The 24,061-nt window shown below is 44.7% G+C and overlaps 1 long non-coding RNA gene across 1 annotated transcript; it reads left to right on the top strand.

Moving 5' to 3' along the window:
* The first annotated feature begins 12,496 nt into the window (after positions 1 to 12,496).
* On the top strand, positions 12,497 to 23,721 carry LOC116578880. Its single transcript, XR_004281074.1, has 3 exons — positions 12,497 to 12,565; positions 22,976 to 23,136; positions 23,633 to 23,721. It is a non-coding gene; the product is annotated as an uncharacterized LOC116578880 (long non-coding RNA).
* The last annotated feature ends 340 nt before the right edge of the window (positions 23,722 to 24,061 follow it).

Here is a 24,061-nt window from a genome sequence, read left to right as displayed (position 1 = left end):
TTATCTCTAATTTATTATCTCTGGAGGCCAGAAGTCCAAGATCAAAGTGCTATCAGGGTTGGCTTCTGATAAGAGCTCTTCTTGACTTGAAAGCAGCCACATTTTTGCTGTGTCTTCATATAGTTTCTTCTCTATGTATATTTAGAAATGAGAGAGAGAGAGAGAGAGACAGAGATCTAGAGTCTCTTCCTTTTTTTATTAAAACATCAGTTCTATTAGGTTAGGAACCCACCTATATGATCTCACTTATCCTAAATTAACTCCTTAAAGTCCCTCTTTCCAAATGGAATCATAGTAGGAGTTAGGGCTGCAATACATGAATTTAGGGAGGGGAGCTGGGGAGGAAACAAGTCTGTCCATAACACATCTGCAACAGAAAATTATTCACCATTTAAACAGCAGCTGCTGGCATGCTACTAGACTCTAGTGGAGCCTGGATACTTGATCATAGTACATCAAATTGCTTCCTAACATGATCTGAGCTTTGCCTCCTGAAGCTGAATATTGCCAATTCATAAGGTGGGCAGGTACAACAAAATGTCATCATGTAATGGCAATGGTACATTTGGAATCAGGCCAAGTAGATCCAGAGACTACAAATAAACGAATATTTGGCCCAGACCCTCATATTACCTATTTCTGTTACACAGATGAGTTTCTTTCATTCTATACCTGTGGACTTAAAAATTTTCAGTATGACTACCTGAAAAGGGAAGAAGAATCTTTGGTTCATCAATGGTTTAGTAGAAGATATAAAACCAAAAATGCACAAGTATAAACCAAAAATGCACAAGTGCTATTCTGTAGTATCATTTCAGAGGAGACAAAAACAAAGCTTTTCAGTATCTAGAACTTTAAGCAGTACACCTGGTCATTTACTCAGATTGGAGCAAGAAGTGCCCTGGGATAAGAATATTCAAGACTTTTAGCTGTTGTCAATGGCTTAGATGGTTATTAATCCCTTGGCTGTTGTTCAGGAACTTTGGATAGAGTTGGAGAATTGGAATAAAGGAGAACGAGGTCTCAGGAAGAAGCACAGTGACGGATTTATGGGCGGGTTTCAACGTGTGAGGACATTTGCTTCACATGCTAATGCCACTAGAGAGCACACATTACAGAAGAGGCACTGCTCAACTAGGCAGACCAGATGACTTGTCTTTGGCCACTCCAGTGCTTGTACAGCAGGCCCATGAGTAGAATAGCCATAGTGGCCTTGGTAGAGGTTATGCAGTTCCAATAGCTTGGGCTGTTTCTCAGCAAGACTGATCGAGCCACTGCCATTATTGAACGTCTGACAGATCAGTAGCAGATATCCAGGCTGGGCTCTAAATATGTACCATCTCTCCAGGACACTGTCAGTGGGGTCCCTGGGAAACAGGGAGCAAGATAGAAGTAGAAATACAATAGGGGCACCTGGGTGGCTCAGTGGGTTAAAGCCTCTGTCTTCGGCTCAGGTCATGGTCTCAGGGTCCTGGGATCAAGCCCCACATCAGGCTCTCTGCTTGGCAGGGAGCCTACTTCCTCCTCTCTCTTCACCTGCCTCTCTGCCTACTTGTGATCTCTCTCTCTCTGTCAAATAAATAGATAGATGTTAAAAAAAAAAAAAAGAAATATGATAGAATTATTGGGGGATGCATTATCTGTGAAAGATAAAAGGAAGTGGGAGCAGAGTAGACAGGAAGAGCCTGCCAGCTGTGATGCAAATCTGACACCAGTGAGAGAAGAGAGAGAAGGTATACCACAGTGGTAAGAAGGAGCTCCAACGGAGGTGAACGAGAAGTCTCCACGAGGTCAGGGGGCACCTCTTGGGTAAAAATAGGTTGGTCAGGAACTGTGAGCCTAAGAAATCTGTGCCCTAAGCTTGAAACAAGAGGCAAAGTCTGAAGGCACCCATAGATGGAGGTACTTGTCATTTAACCATGGGCTATTTATGGAAAGGGAACTTGAGCAGGGCTCCTTCATAACCGCCAAGTTACCCACCAGCCACACTGATTACAAATTGATTACATCAGGCACATCACACCATGGAGGCGGTAGTATTTCATGCTTGCTTATGACTGTTACTGATTCTTAGTAAGGATTTGCTTTCTCCAGCCTCAGTATCACAATGCCATTGTCAGGAAAAGCTCACATAACATTGCTTCCAACCAAGGGACAAAATTTATACGGAAGGAGGTTCAACATAGCAGAAAACCAAAGGGTCCAGTAAGTGTTATATTTGTTTCAGACAGTTAGTTCTGTTTCAGAAGACCTGACTGTTACATACGCAGAAATTTTGAGAGATCATTGTTAAAACATTGATGGATTGAAATTGGCCATAGTGGAAGTATTTATCTAACAAGACTAAGGCAAACTACAAATTGGAGGTTTTCCTTACACACAAGCCAATTTACCAATATACCAGTGAATCTGGTGGTGCTAATATATTAAATTGCCCATAGTTATTGGCAACCTCAGAGAATGCTGGAATGACCACTTCAAGGAGAAGCTAGGACACCAGATTGGGAATTGCCCTTTGGGTCTTACAGGTGGTGTTTTTCAAGATGCAATACCTATTTTGAACCAAAGACCTTATGTGATGCTATGTCCACAATAGGTAGGGTGCATTTTTCTGGGAACCAAGGAGTGAAAACAAGAGATGACCCTCCTCCCTAATAATTCCACTAGGGGAATTTATGCTTCCTGTTTCCTGAACTTCAGTCTCTGCTGGACTAGAGATCCTAGAAGGAAGATTTCTACTAGGGGACATAGTGTGAATTTGATTAAATCTAAAGCGATAGCTGCTGCCTTGTCATTTGGAATTTTTTACATCAGTATACTTGCAGGCAAAGCAAGGAGTTGCTAACCTGGTGAAGTAATTGGGCCTGCTTATCATCATAGAGTTTCTACTCTCTCTCTCTCTATAGATGATAGATAGGTAGATGATTAGATAGATAGATGGATTGATAGATGATAGATAGATAGTGGAAGCCAGGAGGAGTTTGTCTGGAACTGAAGGAACTTACTTGGGTGGCAACTCTTGTTGATTCCTTGTATGTTAACAACTGCAAATAGGTAACTTCTTATGACTTGACAAAGGTATGGTAACTAGATGCTCAAATCCACCAAGCATGAAAGTCTAGTTACCAGGAAAGCAGCCTAGACTCTTTGAACTTCTGGCAAAGGGTGAAGGGATTCTAGAAGTGGTGGTGGAAGAGTGAGCTAATGAATAGCAAAGACCCAACCTTGGGACAAAATGACCAACTTCACCTTGTCCCACGAACTTTCCTGTTGTATTGTATGTTTGTTCATTAACTATGAGTGGCCACCATCCTGAAGAGCAACTGTTTTAAGGGTAATCTTAATGTGGGTCATAAATTGACCTGAGAGGTCAAGAGACAGATGTAGCAGAGGTTGTTGGTGCCCCCCCCCCCATATCCATCTTCAGATGGTATCACTTCAGTGAGGTAGCTGACTTCAAATTGCCAATATCTGCCTTTTTCCTGGAAGACTTTCTCCAAAGCCATGTGAAGCTACCCTTCCTGATTGCAGCACAGCTTGGATATTTAAAAAATTGATATCACCTAGGAGCAGCTCTTCTTTGATGATATGCACCTCCCGCCCCAAAAACAGTAGAATAGCACTAAGGCACCTGTTCCTCTTCATTTACCAGAGGTTCCCTACAAGATTAAGCTCTAGTTGGCTGCGGTTGGATGTTTCAATAATGACATTTCTCCTTTTTTTGGGGTGTGTGTGTGTGTGTGTGTGTGTGTGTGTGCATTCATTATGTCTCATTTTCTCACTCCCCTATTAATGTTTCTGTCACCTCCCAGAAAAACAATTAGCATTTTTAATCCCTATATCAAGGTCTACTTCTGGAAGAGAGCTAAACTAAGATAAATGGATACGGTGGATATGGGGAAAAGTAGACAGAAATTCTAAAACTATTTTGAAAGTTGAATCAATAACAGTTGAAGTTGGGTTGAATGCAGCCCCTGAAAGAAAGAGAGAAACAGGGTTGATGCCTAGTTTTTTGATATAAGCAACTGGGTAGAAAGTGGTGTCTTTTACTGAGGTGGGGGTAAGTAGAGGCAGAGAAAATCAATAGTTTCATTTGTTGACATTGCATTTAAGATTGTTATAAAACAACAAAGCATGGGTTTCAATTGCCACCAAGATAGAACTTTGGATCTGCAACCTTGGGAAAAATTGTGACTTTGGGAAAATAGAGATGGCTGCAAGAAGTTAGATGTCACCCTGTAACTTTCTATGACCTTAAAAGGTAGTCAGAGCAATGTCTCAGTGTGCCAGTCAGCAGTGCCCCAACCCTCAATGGATGTGCTTGCTCCATGAGTGAGAAGTGTCTTTATTGTTATAAGCCATTAAGAATTTAGGATATTGTTACCATAGCAGAGACTGAATTATCCTGACTGGTACAGAAATCCTTCCTTAATTACAACAAGGGGTAAGAAGAGATGAGGGACATGATTTAAGGTCGTTTTGGGATCTGATGGTGAAAAATAAATAATTTTACATGTAATGGTACTTTAGATGGAAAAATAATATAAACACTATTTCCTTTCCCCAAAAACAGCTGCTAGAAAATGCTGTCTAGTACAGTTTCTCCAGCTGGCTTAACAGGAGTGTGACCTTTACCTGGATTGACATTCCAGAGTATATGCAATCAAATGTAAAAAAATCCATTATTGTGTCAACTTTCAATTGGTTGTGTAACACAGAATGCAGGTCACACACAAATCGCTGAACCATTGTGCTGTAATTTCCTTTTATACTGGATGTTTTGCTGCTAGTTTACTGTCTGCTCTTGGCTTTGTTTCTGCTCACATTAAAAAGTCTTCTTTCCTGCTGACAGGCAGGTGAGGACAGGTAGAGAATGAAGGTCTCCATGCAGATTCTCTAGGCACATCCACTCACAATTAATTGAGAACTGGTTGCATTTCCCCAAGTAGTTGAATGGGTGATTGCCTAGTAGAGGTGAGTACCTATTGCCACCCTCCCTTTCAGAGTAATCTTGCTACAGCTGCTTGCTGAAGTTTAAAATTCATTTACTGGAGACACAACCTTTTATTCCCAGGCTACAGAAAAGGTTTCAATTGCAAATGTCCATAGGAGTGGGAGGGGGAATGTGTGTGGAGAAAGGAGGTATATAAATCAGGTCTAACTAGGAAAACAACTCCCTTTATGCTTTTACAACAGGAAAATTTAATGCAGTCAAGTGATTGCATAAATGATGTAAACCCAGAGATTAGCAAGAGCAGAAAGTCACTGCTTCCCTTAGGCTGATTGAACTAAAGGAGGAGGCAGAGTTTGTGAAGCCTAGGGACCAAGGTTACCCCTGTGAAACTTAACCATAGGACCCCATTTGCTGGGGCTGGAGCCACAGAGGAAACTAACCGCTGCCAGAGAAATTGCCCAGGGCGGAAAGAAAGGTAAAGAAACACCCTGCCTCTCCCATCCTCCAATCTATACCATTGGCTAAACCCGTTGGAAGTTACAATGCAAGTCTGGATAGAGAAAGCAGCCTGTGGGAGTCAGACCTCTTGTGATACAGAGCAGAACAGAGAAAAGGTAAAATATGAACTGATGCTAAAACAGGCACAGGACTGATACAGGAAGCCATGGCACACAGGATTTGAGGTTGGTGTCTAAATACAATTCCTTTGGCAGCTTTGCCTATGCCATCCCCACATTCTTTAGGATCCCTTAATCATCTTCTCTTCTGACTTCCGTTCTTCAACATTGATCTAGCTGTGGGTTCTGAAGAGGTGTAATAGAGCCTATTAGGTGATCCTTATTCCCTGCCTGTAGTGATTTGGTAAAGGAAGGACGTCTGATCAAGCTGAGGCAACCAGTCATCACTAAAATTTTAGGGGTCTGCTCTGATTGTAGTGTTTTAAGCAGGGTGTCTATATGTACCCCTTGTCCTTGACCTCTGACGTGTGAATAAAGTCCTATAAGTGGGCCAGAACATCGTCAAGTTGATGTGGACAGGGAAACAAAGGCAGAGAAGAGAAAGAGAGAGAGACTAGAAACGTTCTGAGTCCATGGTTCTAGGAATCACTTAGGAAAACCCTACCTCTGCTCTGCTCTACCTCTACTCATTCTATAATATGGTTGCTTAAGCCAACAGATTTTCCTTCCGGATGAATGTATTATATTAGATTTCTGCCCCTTATAACTAAAACACAGAGATGTTCTGAGCAAGCAAGAAAAAGAAGAGACTGACCTCATGCTACAACTTTGGCTAAAGAAAAGAAAAGCTGAGAGGGGAAGGAAGTATACCCTGTGTACTGTACAGTGGCCCCACTGAACACAGTCTGGGCTTCAGCAAGCTGGTGACTGGCATACTGATGTACGGATGCATGGTTTTACCAAGAATGTCCTGCTTGCTTACAGATATAAATAACATGAGATAAGCTTAAGTCATGAGATGGGGCTTCTGGGTAATTCTTTTACAAAGAGGAGGGTGTCATGGAGGTGACAGGCTTCTTTAGCCCTACACCCCCTCACCACCCAGATATACCCATACTCTCTTCCTTTCTGCCTGCCACACAGACAAGTGGCTGCCATCATAAAGTCATAAATTTGAGGACCTTTCCCTAAAGATCAGCAGAGCTGAGAGATGAAAGGAAACTAAGTTTTCCATGACAGCACGGGGTCAACATACAGCCCAGGGCTGCTTAGACTTATCATTACCTGAAAGAAAAATATTGTGTTTTTTTTTTCCTTTTTTGGTTTTATTCTTTTGCATTATTTAAGTCATTGTTTTCAAGTCCTAACTAGTCAGAGCCAATCAGAATCCCTAAGTGATAAAAGAATCCATCTCTACCTTCTTATTAGAGGCCCTTTTCCCCAAATGAAAATTTTGAGCTTTGACTTCTCTATAAGAACTTTGGAGGGCGCCTGGCTGGCTCAGTTGGAAGAACATGCTACTCCTGACCTCAGGGTTGTGAGTTTGAGTACCATGTTAGGTGTAGAGATTACTTAAATAAATAAATAAAAACTAAAAAAAAAAAAAAAAGACCCCAGGAGGAGGCATCCAGCTGCCATGCCTTCTTTATGGCCAGGGTAAACCCAGGAAATGTGAAAATCCTGATCCCGCTGTGGGTCACAGGCTAGAGCCAGGATCTGGTAAGAGACACTTGGCCAGAACAGCTGGGGGTGGGGGCTACAGAATTCGAAGCCCTGTAAGGTGAGATGCACAAATGGTCTAGATGCACCAAGAGGTACCCACCACACTGTGACTTGTTCATCGATAGCCCTGAAGCCTGCCTCTTCCTCACATGAAGAAGAACTCTTTGCTTCTCCTGTCCTGATCTAGCCAAGGGACTCATCAATGTGGGGATTTCTTTGCATCATCCTTTCTATGATCAGCTCTTCCTTCCTGTAATGGTTAATTTTAGGTATCAACTTGACTGGTCCAAAAGGTGCCCAGATATTTGGTTAAGCATTATTCTGGGTACATCTATGAAGGCATTTCTGGATGAGATTAGAATTTGAATTGGTAGATTGAGTAGAGCAGATTGCTGTCCCCACTGTTGGTGGACTTCCTCCAATCCTTTGAAGGGCTGTGCACAATAAAAGATTGAGTAAGAAAGAACATTGGTTTTCTACATGACTATCTTTAAGGGGGTATATCAGTCTTCTACCTTCAGTCTTGGACTCTGACTGGAACTTACAACCTCTTCCGCTGATTTTCAGGTGTTCAAAATCAGACTGGAACTATACCATTGACTCTCCCAAATCTCTGGCTGATCTTGGACTTCTCAGCCTCCAGAATCATGTGAGTGAATTCCTTATAGTAATTTGTATATATAAGATGTATGTATGCGTGTATCCTGTTGTTATATATGTCTTGTTGATTCTGCCCCTCTGGAGAGCTCAGACTAACACACATTCCCCAAGATAAAGTCCCCCAACAGAAGGAGAATGGCAGCTGTACTCTCAAGGCCAGCAGCAGATTGGAGGGTGCTAGTTTTCACCAAGCCCCCAGCCTTTGATGAATCAGGCTTCAAATCTGAGTGAGGGCTGCAGGTCCCAGAACTTATAGGTGCATATCTTTTCAGTCTCGTAAGAGCTCAGACCTTTTATGTTTGGGGAATTGGTAAGATAAAAATCCTTCGAAAACCACAGTCAGTTAATATTCATTTCCAGTGCAAATGCCCCTTGATGGGTTTGATGGGTTCTACTAAACAAAACAGGGAGAGGATGCTGCCAGAGGAAGTGGGGGACTGAAGACTGTTGTTTAAAAACCAAGACCAGCTGGGAGCAGTTTTAATGCTTCTGTTTATAATAAAGAAATGAAGTTCCAGAAGTTGCTTCTCTGTGCAAAAAGATGAGTGGCTGTGAGCTTGTGGTGGTGGTGGTGGGGTAACAGAGGGCAGTGCAAAATGGTTTATCGATGTCACATAAAAATAATGAAGACTCTTGGTGGCCCTTATCTTGATTTTGCAAATCATGCAGCATGAATAGGGAATTCTTCCTGGGCCTTTATCATTTCTTTTTCTTTTCTTTTTGGGGAAAGGTGGGGGGAGCAATGGGCAGGCAGGAGGAAATTTAATTCTCTGTGATCAACAGTAAGGAGGCCAGAGTTCTTCCACTAGAACAAGCCTAGTGGAAGGTAAAGCAAAATATAGGGGTGCCTGGATGGTCCTTCAGGAGTTCCCCTCCCAGGGCTCTCAATGTGGAATTTTCTTCTTGTCCACCTCAGGGAGCTAGACATTCATTTGGAAGGGTTATCCTGTTGAAGAGGGAAAAGCTCTGTTCACTAGGGCTTTACATAAAGCAGACTGACCTCTCCTCCACTCCCATTTTCCTTGGACGTTCGTGGCATTGAACATCATAGCACAAAGCTGTGTCCCTGTGCAAGATCACATACCTTTGTCCCTGCCAGGAGGACCTGGGCAGCCAGCCATTCTGGGAACACTTTGCCTGAGCAATCTTTTTGAGAGCTTCCTGGAAGGTGCCAGACAAAAAGCAAGCCCTGGGGACAAAGCCTGTTGTCTAGCAGCAGTCCCTATCCCTGTCCCTAAGCACAGAGGTGTCTGTAGTGGTAATGGGTGGGTCTGAACAGGGGTTTGACTTCATGGCTCTAAGACTTCCTGTAAGCCCAGGGGAATCCCATCACAGATTAAGCTCCTTGGGAAACAGACTCTGAGATGGAGATGAACAGGCAGGATGTTATTAGGAGAAGCTGTAGGGATCAGCATCTGCTGGAAGAGGGGAGAAAGGAGCAGGATTAGGCAGAGGGAAACACTGGGCTGGGATGCAGGACTGACAGAGGCCCCAGCCAGCCTTGCAAGAAGTCCTGCAGCTGTGGACCTGCAGAGATGCTCCTGGTGGGATGAGGGCTGGGACTTCATACCCTCCCTCCACTGAGCAGTCACTGGATGTGGGCTTCTCTGGAAGGTATGTGACCTTGGGCAAGGTTGTTTTCCTCAAGATAACTCTCCTAGAGGGACAGCAAAAGGAATCCTACAGCTGCTTTCCAATCCGTCATTGATGGTTTTCACATCGCCATATCAGCCCACCTCCCCTTGGTCCTAGCTCCTAGGATTCCATGAATGTTCTCCAGGGCTCCAGCAGTGTGTGTGTTCAGGAGTGCTCTGTACCAATGACCACACTCCACAACTGGGTTAAAAACATATAAGATTAACCCCATATTCTATAGAAGTGGAATTTTGGGGAAAGAAGGGGGAACAGAGATCACTAGCTGAGGAAGGCATGAAGGATATTCTGAAAATAGGCATTGTCCTGTGCAGGGGCTTTTTAATTTTAATTTTTTATATTTTGCTTTACTTTTATTTTTTAATTAATTTTTTTAAAAAAGATTTTATCTATTTATTTGACAGAAAGAGAGACAGCAAGAGCAGGAACACAAGCAGGGGGAGTGGGAGAAGGAGAAGTAGGCTTCCTGCCCAGCAGGGAGCCTGATGTGGGGCTTGATCCTAGGACCCCAGGATCATAACCTGAGCCAAAGACAGATACTTAACAACTGAGCCATCCAGGCACCCCTATATTTTGCTTTACTTTTAATATACATGTGTGAGTCAGATCAATTCCCTAATCTTCTAGTCAGCCTGGGTGAGACTTGTTTGTTTTCTGGACATTTTCTTTTTCCCTGGGCAGTGCTTGGGAGACAAACTTGATATTGGACACATGTCAAATTGTCAGTCCTGAATGCAGTTTATCCTCTCAAAACCTTGCCCTACCCACTGACTTTGCTGGGTTTGTGATCTCCAGAGTGGTGAGCACTGGCCTCTCGGGCGTGTCCACTGGATTCGTCGATACTTCTGGTGCAGTCTGCACAGGACAGTGAGGCCTCAGTCTGTTGGGACTGGGACCTGCAGCAGAGCACTTGTGCCTTAGAAAGGATCCAGTGTTGCCTCCATTTTGGGCCAGGAGCAGGCAGTAAATAAGCAGAGGAATACCATCTGCGGGGAGAGGACAATAAAGCTCAAGTTGAAAGAAGAGATCCCTGTGGGCTGGGAGTTAAAAAAGGCATAGCTGCTGACCCGGCTACTTCTCAGACTCGGGGCTGTGAAGCTGGCTCCAGGAGACTCGCGATTAGCTGAGGCAGCAGAGGGGGCATCAGCTTCTTCTCACCAGAAAAGCCCTGTCATTGGGCTAGAAGGGCCTAAGGAAACTATCTCCATATTGCTCCCCTGCCAGTACCCCATCTCATGCTCAGAACCAGCGAAACTCTTTCTGCAGAGCCAGGAAGCTTACCGCTATTTTCAGATGCAGCACCACAGCTACTGAATTACAACTCTTACTCTCCAAGGATGAGGGCATGTGCAGGGGTGGGAGAGGCAGGGAAGGCCATCTGTGCTGCTGCGCTCACCATCATTCCTCTCCTGGTTTGCGGTGGTCAGGCCCCAGCCTAGATGGAGAAGAACTTCCCTCTTCCCTGGCACCACCCCTTACAGAAAAGCCAAGGTCGGTGGGCCAGGCTGTTCTACCCCTCACTGCCCAGACACTGGGGACCAAACCGTAGGAGCCTTCTAGCCACAGGTACCTCTCTCTTCTGGGACTGGGGAGTCATACCGATGAGAAGGCTTTACTGTGAATATTAGCAAAAAGGGGGCCAAAAATCTCATAAGTGAGGAGTGAGAGCTATAACACAAGGTCCCCAGGTGGGTCTCAGCAGAGAGGTAGGCCTGACTGAGCACCCCTGTGCCTAGTAGCTTAACCTCCACAGTGTTTCAGTAAGGCGCAGATGTCTGAATGGAAGCCTGGGAAAGGGCAAGAGGGGAGGGGATAATGGGGAGGATGGAGAAGATCGGGGGATGGAGAGGATGATGAGTATGGAAAGGAAGGGGAAAGGGAGAATGAGGAGGATTGGGAAGGTAGAGAGGATGGGATGTAAGGAGCTTGGGAGAATGCGGGAGGAGGCACTTAGGGAAGGGCAGATGGGGAGGATGGGAAGGATAAGGGTATGGGGAGAAAGGGGCAGATTGGAAGTATGGAGAAGGGGGATGGGGAGGATGAAGGAATGGGGAACGTGGCGTGAATGGCCCAGGTCTAAGGGCACATGGCTGGCCCCAGGGAGAGAGGGGTTCTGGAAGATGATGAAAAGGCCATTTTTTAGGAACTCTTGGAGGCCTGATGACCCAGAGCTCGGTTAGTTTCCTAATGCTACTCTAACAAACAACAACAAACTTTGTGTATTAAAGTAATATGGATGTATTATTTTACCATTTTCAAGGTTAGACGTCCAAAATGGATCTTCCTGGGCTAAAAATCAACATGTTGGCGAGCTTTGTTCCTTCTGGAGGCTCTAGCGGAGAATCTATTTCTTGACTTTTCCAGATTCTAAGGGCTGCCTGTATTTCCAGTTTCTGGGGACTTATCATCACATTACTACAACCTCTGCTTCCATAGTCATATCTCTTCTGACTCTGCTCCTCTGTCTACCACCTATAAGGACCATTATGGTTACATTGGATCCAACAAAACAGTATTTCCATCTCAAGACTCTTAATTTAACCACATCTGCAAAGTCCCTTTTGCCATGTAAGGAAGCATAGTCACAGGTTCTGGGGATTAGTTTGTGGGTATCTTTAGGAGTCTTTATTTAGTCTATTGTTGAGGCCTCATGACCTTAGAGTGTGAACAGGGAGCTTCTCACAGGTTCTTCTTGGTGTATAGCAGGACTAGCATAGGTGAATCCACAGAAAGCATTGCCCAACCTGCTCCAGGGGGGCAAAATCTGTATCCTAGCCAACAACCATCTCTTCACATTGTTTTGTTTAAATATCCCACCTTCCATGAGAGAGGCTATCAACCACAGAAGTTCTTTTTATAAGTTTCCCTTGCAACAAGGGCAAGAACACGTTACCCTGTTCTGGTCAAGGGGACTTAGAAATTTTGGGGGTCTTTGGATAATATTTTCTTCTCCAAATGAAATAGACAAAGATGACTGAAGAATCCCTTATTCCTTCCCATTTGTAAGTGCTCTGTGTGAGATCATAATAGATATAGCTTGACAGCCATTTTGCAACCATGGGGGGGAAGATCAAGAGAACCATAAGAAGTCAACCCAGAGGTTGCTGAGCTACTGAAGGTCTGCTCAAATGTCCTGCCTTTGTATTTATTGTGATTTTAAAAATGTAAATTCTTATTGCTTAAGCCACTGCTATCCCAAGAAACTAAAGTTGCAACCAAATGTTTTCTAAGAGAACAAGGGTAGGGCTGCTACATAGGATGGCAGCAGTAGTGGCATTGGGAGCCCTTACCCTCAAATGGGTTTGTGGAAGGAGCATGTGGATACATGGCTGGTGTATAAGAACACTACACCAGTTTACTAGGGATGCCTGACAAATTATCACAAACCGAGGGGCTTATAACAACACAAATTTATTCTCTTACAGTTCTGGAAACCAGAAGTCCAAAATCCATAGGTATCAGCAGGGCCAAGCCTCTTCAAAGACTCTAGGGAAGAAGCTCCTCTGCTCCTCCAGCTTCTGGTGGCCCTGGATGTCCCTTGCTTATGGAGCACCACTGCAATCTCTGCCCTGTCTTCACATCTTCTTTTCCATGTGTGTCTTTTCTTATGAGAACACCAGTCACTGGATTTAGGGCCAACCCTAATTCAGTAAGATATCATTTTAATTGCATCTGCAGAGACCCTATTTCCAATTAAGGTCACATTCTGAGGTTTGGGCAAACATGAATTTGGGGGAACACTATTCAACCCTACCAACATGGATGACAATTTTCAGGTTGCTGTGAGGAATACTGCAAGTATTTTCCAAACCACTCAGAGAGGAAAGTTTTCAGAGAGTTAAGGTCCTTCACAGGGCCAGTGAAGTCTGAATTACTATTGTTTTACAATGTGCACTCTAACCCGAGAGCCGTGTGGCTTGGAGAAACTCAGTCTCCCATTGCATTGAATCGCAAGGCAGGCATGTTTTCAGGACTAATGAAGACCTGGAAATGCCAGTGAGATCACAGAGTCATAATTTCTACTCAGTCACATGGAAACAAACCATACAGCAAAGAAACAGGGCCTCCAGGCATTAACACAGAGTTAATGGCACAAGGAGATCTGGAAGGATTGCTGTTGAATATCATTCTCAATGAGCCGGCATGAATCTACATGTACTGAACACTGTGTGGAACAGTGCCGGGCTCACCCTTCTCCTCCCCAACCCTGGCAGTGATCAGGGAAAGGGGCTTATGGGAAACAGAGCTGCCTCAGGTCCACTGATAGAAAAGAACAGGAAGTTTGTGTCACAGGAGAAATACAGACGACATACGTAAGGTTGTGAATGAAAAGCTTTCTGCCCCCACTTATACAATAGAGCAGTGGTTTGGGGGAATTTCCGAAAGCCCAGAGCTTCCAGAACAACTGTGGAAATCGCCAGGGTCAGAAGATACTGGAGAACGAGAGTTGACTTAGGGGTTTCTGAGGATATGTAACCCCATGTGAGCATGTTCATTTTACAACAGGAAAACCCGAGGTTGGGAGAAAGTAAGCAATGGGTCAAAGTCATCTAGCTGGTCATCTGCAGGACCAAGGTTGAGTCTTCATCCTTTGGAGACCTGGGACCACTTGGACTGTTGCCTCCTCTTTGAGAGAGAGTGCAACCTGCCCAGCTCTGTGAAGAGCCTAGACTGGGTAACAATCCTCAGACTCCTGAAACCATCCTTCAGAAACTAACCCCCAAATATGCTCATGAGCTTACTGGAGATGTCAGCCAAGTATCCCTCTCATTTTTGGTAAGTGGGAAACTGAGGACCAGGGACTGCAGGGACTTTTGCAGGGACCCACTGCTACTGTCACATTCCCATGGTCAGCAAAGCCAAAAAAAAAACCTCAGCCAAAGTCAAGGAAATACTAACAAAGTCTTCACCAGTAATGTTCTTGGATAAATGACCCAGCCCACAGAGAGGCAGGAGGCTCAGCTGTATCCAGACACCGGGCGAAGGCTGGGTCTTAAGGGGCAATACCTGTTGGGTAAGAGAACTTCCTCCAGTTTTGTCATCTCAGATGAGCAATTCTAACCTCAAGAGAAACTGAGATTCAAGACAAAACTCCCCAGAGCAATGAATTGCTTTTATTCTCTTCACTGTTTATTCTTGATGTGATTCACCACCCTGAATGTTAGAAAATCAAAGGCAGAGCAATCAAAGGCCGGGTGCTGTGGTGTGCTTTTTCCTACTCTCAGGAAGGTACACCCAGGCTCCCGTCTGGACTTCTGTCCCAACCGACCCTTGTTGGATCCCACCCAGAACCCAAAATCTCCCCAAGGGACCATGCAAATAGCTGGGGCACAGGGTTGAGTTGGAGATTTTCCACATTTTTTTTTCATTTACTGTGGACCTTATAGGGATATTGGAGGAATAAGTTTTCCTACTTTAAAGCAAGGTAGGAAGTCATTCTTATTCACCACTAATTTAATATATATTAATTAAAGTTGCAGACACTGAGCTATGTGGTAACCCTTGCCCTCACAGAGCCTTCAGTTAGGGAAGAGATCACAATAGCAAATGGAAAACTGTGATGTGGTGCTGGTCATGACAGAGGACTATCAGGAACCTTCTGTACAGGAGCTCCTGGGAGCCTGTGGCAAGGGATATGACCCAGCTAAGGAAGATGAAGTGACCCCCAATTTGAGACCAGAATGATGAGTAAGCGATGATGTGGCAAACAAAAGAGGGAAGGACAGTTTCATGTAGAGGAATGGCACATGCAACGCCTGGAGAAGATGAAGAAGGGTAAACCCAAAGGTCAGCAAAAGACAGTGCAGCTGGAGGACAGGAGTGGAGGAGGAGGGCCTTGTTATTCAATGTAAAGGACTTTGCCTGTAAGATAGCAATAGGAAACCAATGGGAAGCTTATTAAGCAGGTGACACAAATTAATCACTCTGGCTATAAAATGAAGGAAACATTGGAGGTAGGGGCAGCACGCATGCAGAGGACCTGTGAGGAGTCTGGGTAACAGAGGATTTGAACTGGAGCATCACATAGGTAGCAAGTGGCAAAGCCTGGTCTCAAACCCAAGCTTAAGCTGAATGCACTGCACCGAGCTTCATGGGTACACATCTTAACCACTCCATGAGCTGCCACATCCATTCTTTGAGGCTTGTTAAGAAAGGCTCTCTGGCACTGTGTCTACCAAGGCACAATGATGTCCAAAGAATGTCAAGTTTGTGCCTTTCCAGAACGGAGCTCTGAAAGAAATGATGATATTTCCCAGCCTGTGGTCTCCAGACCAGCCCTGTGAGGGTGAGCTGTCTACCACCATCCTAGGAAGACTATGCTAGAGTGGGCCGCAGTGAGCCACAGCTCCTTTAGGCCCTACAGGGAAAGACACGATTTCACATAAGGCATTGTCTGGCCAGACAATTCAATTACTCAAATTTTAGCCAAAGTTGGAAATTTCTGGTGCTAAATGGGTTCAGAGATGTAGGGGACAGAGCTGCAGTGAAGGCATTATGCTATAAAATGCTGCACACTTTTTAGAAATGTTAATTGGTTAAAGTGTCATAATTTTTACACACATGTAAATAAGGTTAATGAATTTTATTCCACACAGATGATTTAAATTGTAAAACAATCAAATTACTTTTCAGGTAATACTTTGGGCCCAAATCAAATAAAATTTCAAGTCATTATAACTTTAGAAAAAGAAACTAATTTGAATATGTGATTTAGATCCATTAAAAGTCTTCTCAACTTTAAATAGTGATAATAGAAATCAGAAAAGCTTGAGAGTGGTTAAGATTAATTAAGAGTAAATGCATTTGGGAAAAGGAAATTATGGTGCTGTAATTTTAGAATGCAAATGAGGTCAAAAAGTTTAAACTAATGTGCATCTATATAAACACTGCCTCAATAAAGGGAAAATATTTCATTACAAGGATTTATAAGTACTGTATTCTGTACTTCTTGTTACATAAGTAGCGACAAATTGATAAACGGCAACCTGTTGTCAGCTCATTAGAATACCCTTATGGCTGCCAATAGTTAAGCTGGTACCAATTTAGAATTCTTGTTCCATGACATTTCAGCAGCCTGATTTCTTTGCCCTGTTGGCACCCCACTCAATCCCCGTGAACCTCTTTTTCCTGGCTCAGTGTGCCCATATCTTATTTTGTGGACTTTGCTGCTAAGTCTCTCCCACCTGCAGTGGTCTTGAGGTTCTGGGGCCACCCTCACTACTTAGCCAGCCAGGGGTGCCTGGAAGTTTTGCTCCCCAGCCTTCCTAGGATCTGTGGCCAATGGCTGGCACGAAGGTCCTTTGCCTTGAGATGGGACAAACTCTGGGGTATCATTTACCCCTCATAGGATGGGGCCGGGACTAGGCTTCACCTGAGATCACAGCAGAGCTTGACTTCTGTACTAGGTATGGTTCCTTCAAGTAGAGCCCGAAAAGGAAATTCTCATGCAAATCTTTTATAGAGGGGTTTTCTCAGGTGAACCTTGTAGGGAATGGGGTGTTACAGAAATTTATTGAGACACTTATTGAAACAGTAAAGACTAGTCAGACTGTTGTGACAAGTGTCAGACTATCGCAACAGAGTGGAGAGATCAGGCTCAACTCTGAATACAAGTCAGGAATCACAGCCAGCAAGCCAAGTGAAGGATCCGTGCATGGACAACTAACTACTGGGAGAAGACCCTGAGGGTAGGGGCATTTGTGCAGAAGGCAGGCCAGGGTGATCAGACATCGAGGGTAATCAGTTATCGATGGTAGGGGGATTCATGTGAGGCTGACTTGTCAGGATTATTGCTACAAATAGATGGCACAGGCCAAAGACGGGGCCCAAGGATGAGCCAAGTTGAAAAGAGGCCTCCAAGGAGCCTGACTGAAGTCTGTCCTGAGGAAGCAGGGAGGGCGGAAGATGTGGGTTCAGCTCCAGTCTGTCCCTGCCTGGTCATACAGGATCCTACCTTGAGGCAAGGGAACTGGACTTGTATATCCCCACATCAGCTAGTGTCTGGCTGTGAGCCAACCGCCAGGGTGTGGATACTCTGCCAATGGGAGACCCAGGAGTCTTCAGCAGCCCACACTCACAGCAGCAGAGGGATCAGCTTCCCTGCTCATTTCCCAGCTCATTCAAGCTGAGCTCCCTTTCCCTATCCTGCCTCCTCCGACTCCTCTCTTCCCCTTCTTGCTTCCTGGGAGCCCTGTCTGCACAGGAACCCTTATCACAGACACTGCTCCAAAAAACTCAACCTAGGACACCCTCCAGCTCTTGCTTTGATGGCCGCAGGCCCGCCTTGTCCTGCAAGTTTCTTCATTCCACGCTAGGGACAGCATCTGAGGTAGTGGGCTCCTGCAGTTCCCACCGGTAGGGAATCTATGTTCCCTTCTTCTAGTAATACTGTTTCAGTTCTCCTCTGAGGAATCAAACGTTCTCTTCTCTTAATCTATAAGATTCAGGTATAGCACACAAGCGTGCACGTGCGCGCACACACACAATTTCTCTCCTACCCACACAGACACAGACACTCACACAGGCGCTAGAGGGAGCCATCTGACCTAGGTCTGGACAATCAGAGTCTAAGGATGGCAGGTGATCTGAGCTGATCCAGTGAGCCTCAGCCATGGGAGTTTGGCTGGAACTCTTGGAGAAACGGTGCTGTGCCCTCTTTCCACTGAGATGGTTAATCTGCAAGAAATCAGCCTGAGGCTGCTGAGGGTCATCTTCCCACATATAGGAAGATTCTGACCAAGATGGAGGCAATCACAGAAGCATGAAAGACAACCGGCGACAGCATGTGAGCCCTGGGCCGTCCTCTGGACTTTGCAGTTGCATGAGCCTATTCAGTCCCTTTAGCTGGGTGTGAGCCACCCGGAGATGAATTTCCGCACGGACAAGAAAATGAGCCTCCTCTAATTCTGCTGATAGGAGTCTGGTGAAAACCAGCTTTAGATGGTTCATTGGACTCCATTGTCTGGATTCTGGGCGGCTGTATGACCTTGATCAAATCTATCACCTCTCCGTGCCTCCATTTCCCTACTGGTCCTATATATTTCCTAGAGTGGAGGTAGAGCTCTCCAGGACTCTGTGGAAGATTCCTCCGAAAGTGTGCCCTGGAGCCCATGCTCTCCTCTGCAGTCTCCTAGCCCCCAAGACTCTGAGTTCTGATGCCACAGTTTCTTCACAAGGGCCAGATCCTCTCCCTGCACCTAACTTCACCTCCAGCAACTAGTCCAGGACAGCCCAACCTCCGTGTACACATCTGGGAACTGGGCCCCTGTCCCGGGACTCCTCTGTCTACTGGAGCAACCCTTGTGATTTTTGTGATCACAATTCTTGTTCATCATTTCATTCTCCATTCAGACAAGATCAGCCTCTGTGGACCGCCCCTCTCCTGGGCCCACGTAGCTGCATACACAGACAGAGTCAGGGATTGGAGGGATGCTAATTACACGTTCCAGCTACTCTATTACCTGCTATGGCGTCTGGTTCCTTCATATTTCAAAAAGCCACGGATTTCCATACATATAATGGGAATCATAAGCATCAGAAGTGAGTATCTTTGGCTGGGTTGAGTTGAATTTTCTCGGGATTAAATCACAGGTTGCAGCAGATACTGTCAGGCTCTGTCCATATTCCTTGGGGTTGCTTCACCATCCCCTTCAGCATCCCCTCACTGGCCCTAGGCCAGAACCCAGGTCTCTTTCTGGGAAGGCTCTCTTCAGGCTTCTGGAAACTACTTCATCTACTCTCAAGGAAGAAGAGCCAGAAATACCTGGTTAATGTACACCTCCCTCATTCCTACTCTTTAACCAATGCCTGACAGCATAGAGGTACAAATGGGCATGAATGCATCTGGCCTCTTGTGCTAGAACTGAGCAGCTCTGAGACTAGATACTTCCAAGGTCCTCCTCTACGGGGCTCTGCTTGGTACCATATCTTTCCATTCCCAGGGCCCACATTCCACCTCCCTCCAGTGTTTTCCAGGGGAGAGCTTCTACGAAGCCACTGTCTAATGCTTAACAGAGTATCTTACACACAGTTGGCGCCCCAGCAGTGAAGGCAACCTTACTGTTACAGAGTACCTGCCAAGTGGCAGCACTGGCAGCATAAGCAGAAACAGAGCGTAAATCCCAGGAGGTGGACACATGTGTGCATGTACATATGTGCATGCACACATGCACAGTTCATTCCTGGCAGACACAGCAAACGTCCTACTTGATATAGGTGATGCTCTTCTAAGTCATGTCCAATGGCGCCATGGAAATGTTACCATGAAACCAATGCAAAAAGAGAGTAATACCTCTTGCTTTAAGACCTGTCCCCAAGCATAGAACTGAACAACCTGGGGCTTCTATATATGGGTACCAGGAAGCAGGCTGCTTTCCAACGTGCCCATGAGCTAGCTAACTGAACAGCACAATCACCCGCCACATTTATATTTCCCCTAATTTACCAGGACCTCATGAAAAGATTGGCTGGACAGGGACAGGGCTAAGGAGAACCACATATTTAGGAGCATACTTAGGAAAGGAGGAGCCCGCTGTGTTTGGGAAGGAGAAGGAAGCTCCCAGAAGAGGGCCAGCCATGTGCTAGCTGCTCTGAAAACCTCAAGCCCTAGCCTGGGTACTAACTGATGTCAGGGGGAGGGTGGAACCCTTCCTGTGAAGGCACATGGGGCTGTAGGGCTGACTCTAAAAGTAGCCAGATGAAAGCCTGGAGCTGCTGAGAGCCACTGTATCAAGAAAACATGCCGGAGAGCGACCAAAGGAAACAAAGCTGTGAATTAGAAACACAATGCAAGAGATGTTTTATCTGTTAAGCATCTCAATTCAGCCTGATCTGAAACCTGAAAAGTCTTTGTTGCTGAGCCAATTCAATCCCTTTTTAGTTTCAGCCAGTTGAAGAAAGGCCCTGTCCCTTTAAACAGAGGTAGTTAACAAAAGGCAGAGAGACTGTGGGCACAAGTGGAAAGTCTCAGCTGACTGAACTATTGGTGCTTTTGTGTCCTTAGCTCAAAACTGGTACCCGTGGGGCACCTGGGTGGCTCAGTGGGTTAAGCCTCTGCCTTCAGCTCAGGTTATGATCTCAGCATCCTGGGATGGAGCCCTGCATCGGGCTCTCTGCTCAGCAGGGAGCCTGCTTCCCTCCCTCTCTGCCTGCCTCTCTGCCTACTTGTGATCTCTCTGTCATATAAATAAATAAAATCTTAAAAACAAAACAAAACAAAACAAACAAACAACAACAACAAAAAAACTGGTACCCATAATGTGAAAGTTACTTGAAAATGTGGGGCTTCCTCCTTCTACCTTTTTGTGCTGCCCACATCTTACCATTCAGGTACAGGCCTCCTCCCTGAAGGGTACCTCCTGAGACCAAATAATCTCAGCTTCCAAACCTTCACTTGAGCACAGACTTAGCAGTGAAGATTGGAGAACTGAGGCCTGGAAAGTCAACTCTGCCAGACCTGGCCAGGCCCAGCGAGTTGATTGCTGGGGAGACACACTGTCCACTCAATCACCTTGAATGAAAGGACAGGACTCCCAAGTCTGCTCCTTTGGGAGTAGAGAGAAGAGGAAAGCAGGCAGAGTTACTACAGCAGCCATTAGCACATGCCTAAACAAAGCCACCTTCCATCTGAAAGGCTCAGAGGCCAACAGGAACTAGAGGAAGTTCAGAAGACAGCTCTGCTGTGTCATTAATACTGTGCAAGTAGTTACCAGGTGAAAATCGGACTGCTGCTGCCACCCCGACTTCACAGGGCAAAAAGGCATTTGCATGTTCTCTTACCAAGGAGGGGTGCCAGGTCCCTCCAGGATTAGAAAAAAGTTGCAATTCTTAGTAATTCTTCACTGATGGGCTTGAATCCCCTGCCAGGCTTCCTCTCCCCCACAGACTCCCTTTTGTGTATTAGAACAAAAGTCTGTAGGGAAAAAATACAATCTGGAAGCCTGTTTAACTAGGAGTTGAGACACAGCAGGGATTTTGCTTCATTTGTGCAACCCCTCCTCAGGCTGGACACTGGACTGGATTAGAACTTTGGTCAGTACAGCCTGGTACACAGCCTATCAGTCTGGGCTCTGCCAATTAAAATTTTAAGTAAAATAAATATGACACCTATGATTTTGCCCTTGACACACAGTACAAGAAGTATGAGCACTGTATGTCTGTTTTATCCTAAATAAATGAATGTGGCTTATGTATCGCCTGCCTACCCGCTCCTTTATCAACCTTTGTTGGTGGGCAGCAGCACTTCCTGTCTCTATAGTGCAGAAACCCTCATGGCCTCCAAGGTCTTCAGTCTCTGGGGCTGTCAATTTCCATTCTCTCTGCCTACCAATGGCCTATGAGGTCCACTCCAAGGCTGTGCTTCCAATCTTGCTACACCAAGCCTGGCCCATACCCTTTCTGATTCAGTGTATGTAATATCTGGAAAGCTCCCCTAAGAATGCCCAGGAACTACCCTCTTCCAGAATCCCATATGTACAAGGTAGCACAGGTCTCTTTCCACCATCTCAAATTCCCAAATCCTGTCTCTGGGGAGGCTCACTGCCCCTCACCTTTTTTTTTTTTTTTTTTTTAATTTTTAAAAAATTAATTATTTTTATTAACATATAGTGTATTATTTGCCCCAGGGGTACAGGTCTGTGAATCGTTGGGCTTACACACTTCACAGCACTCACCATAGCACATACCCTCCCCAATGTCCATATACCCCTCTCCTTTATTAGGCCATTTCTTCTGTTTAAGATACCCTCAGTGGGGGAGTATTGGCTGGGAGAGGACACAGGGGGAACTTTCGGGGACTGAAATGTCCCTGTCTACATCTGGGTGATGCTCACCAACACAGGGTGTGCAAATGTGAGATTCAAGGAGCTGCACATTCAGTGTCAGTCCCTCAGCATACATTACCACTCAGTTTAAAAAATTTACCTCCACAAAAAAAAAAAAAAAAAAAAAAATTTGTTAGCTTGAACTGAAGGGGGGCAAATAGCCAACGTATGGCCTCACTAAAGGTAATTTCATAGGTTCACGCTATAGTTTTGGGTGGGTCTGCCTACTGTGTGCTTTTAACAAAAATTGGTTTCATCCTTTAAAACAGAAAATTTTACATAAAATTCTAGATTTCTGGTTCCAGTCAGAAACCAGGGGGGCACTTGATCTTCAGTTGTGGTATTTGATTTTGAACCATGTACTCAGGCATCAAAACACACAATCAAAGGCCCCAAAAGCTCTTCAAGAGGTATTGGGACTAGTTTCCAGGAGTACATGCGGGTGCGGAGCAGGGGCACAGAGTTGTGATGTGGGGATTCCTCTCATTCCTTTGTGAAATAATTATCATAGCAGAAAACAAGATTATATTTCTATCAGGTTTCCCTGCTATACCAAATAAAGCTGTCAAAGTAAAAAAATGCATATACATACATATATGCGTCTATCTAGCTAGCTACCAAAATGTATATATTTTCTCTTTCTCTTATTTCACTTAAATTTTCATTCATTAATTCCTGTTCTACTATTTTTTTCTTCTCTTTCATAGGTTGCTACTAATTTCTTACAGCAATTTACAAATGCCCTACTACTCTAAGAACCATTGAAATCACAGTTGGGAACCTCAATAATTTCACCAAGGCAGAAGCTATTAAATGCAAACATTGGCAAAAGTTTTTAATGCTGCAGAATATCATGAAAAATGCCAAGGTAAGCTCATTGTTGCTGCGGATTTAATTCATCCTCCTCTTAAAAGCTAGAAATCTCCTCTCTGCCCAGCAGGACCCGAACAAGCCTTAAATGAGGGCCATGTGAGGCCACATCTGGCTGATTCCTCCCCTCCCCAAAACCCAGCATGGCAGCAGAGTAGGCAGCCCTGAAGGAACAGGGGATGGAAAACTCTGCTAATTTTTCTCATCCCATTACAAGCTCAGAACTGAAATGGACACGACAATAGTTAACCCCACAGCCTGCAGACTCCACTAACCATGAAAACAAAGCTACCTTATGTACTTGTACTTCTTTATACTTTTCAAAATCATTTCCCTATAGGTACTCATTGAAACCCCAAGAAGTAGAGAAGCTGCCCTTGAAATTTGAGTGCTGTGGGGCCCAGAAAAGAAAGAGCTCAGTGTTGCTCTGCAGTTTGCCATCAAAGCTAGGGCAAACCAGGGTCTCTAGACCCCTCACTACCTCTTCTTTCTAGATCCAGGACACATCCCAGTACTGCTAGAGCCAACACGTCATCTCACTACTGGCTGAATGAGAGAATAACACAAGAGGTCTCATTTTGGAGTCACAAATAGGAGAGCTGCTTACAAATGAATTAAATAAAAAGTTAAACATTTTTTAAAAAGCATACCAATTAGTTAATGAATATAAAATGAGCAAATTTCTAAGAGATCTAACTACCAAACTGCTATAACTACCTAAGCTCATTCAAGAATAGATAACTTGAAATAAAACTATGAAAGTAAATCCATAAATTCTTTCTGTAAATAAAACCACAGTAACTTTACTGCTTCACTGTGAATTCTACCCAACACTTAAGAACATATTCATCTCAATTCTACACAATTCTTTCAAAAAAATATAAAAGAAGGGAGGGATTTTGTGTGGCACAGTTGGTTAAGTG

This window comes from Mustela erminea, chromosome 19 (genome assembly GCF_009829155.1).
Source record: "Mustela erminea isolate mMusErm1 chromosome 19, mMusErm1.Pri, whole genome shotgun sequence".
Lineage (NCBI taxonomy): Eukaryota > Metazoa > Chordata > Mammalia > Carnivora > Mustelidae > Mustela > Mustela erminea.
The sequence above is the reverse complement of the archived record's forward strand: the minus strand, read 5'-3'. Positions and strand labels throughout refer to the sequence as shown.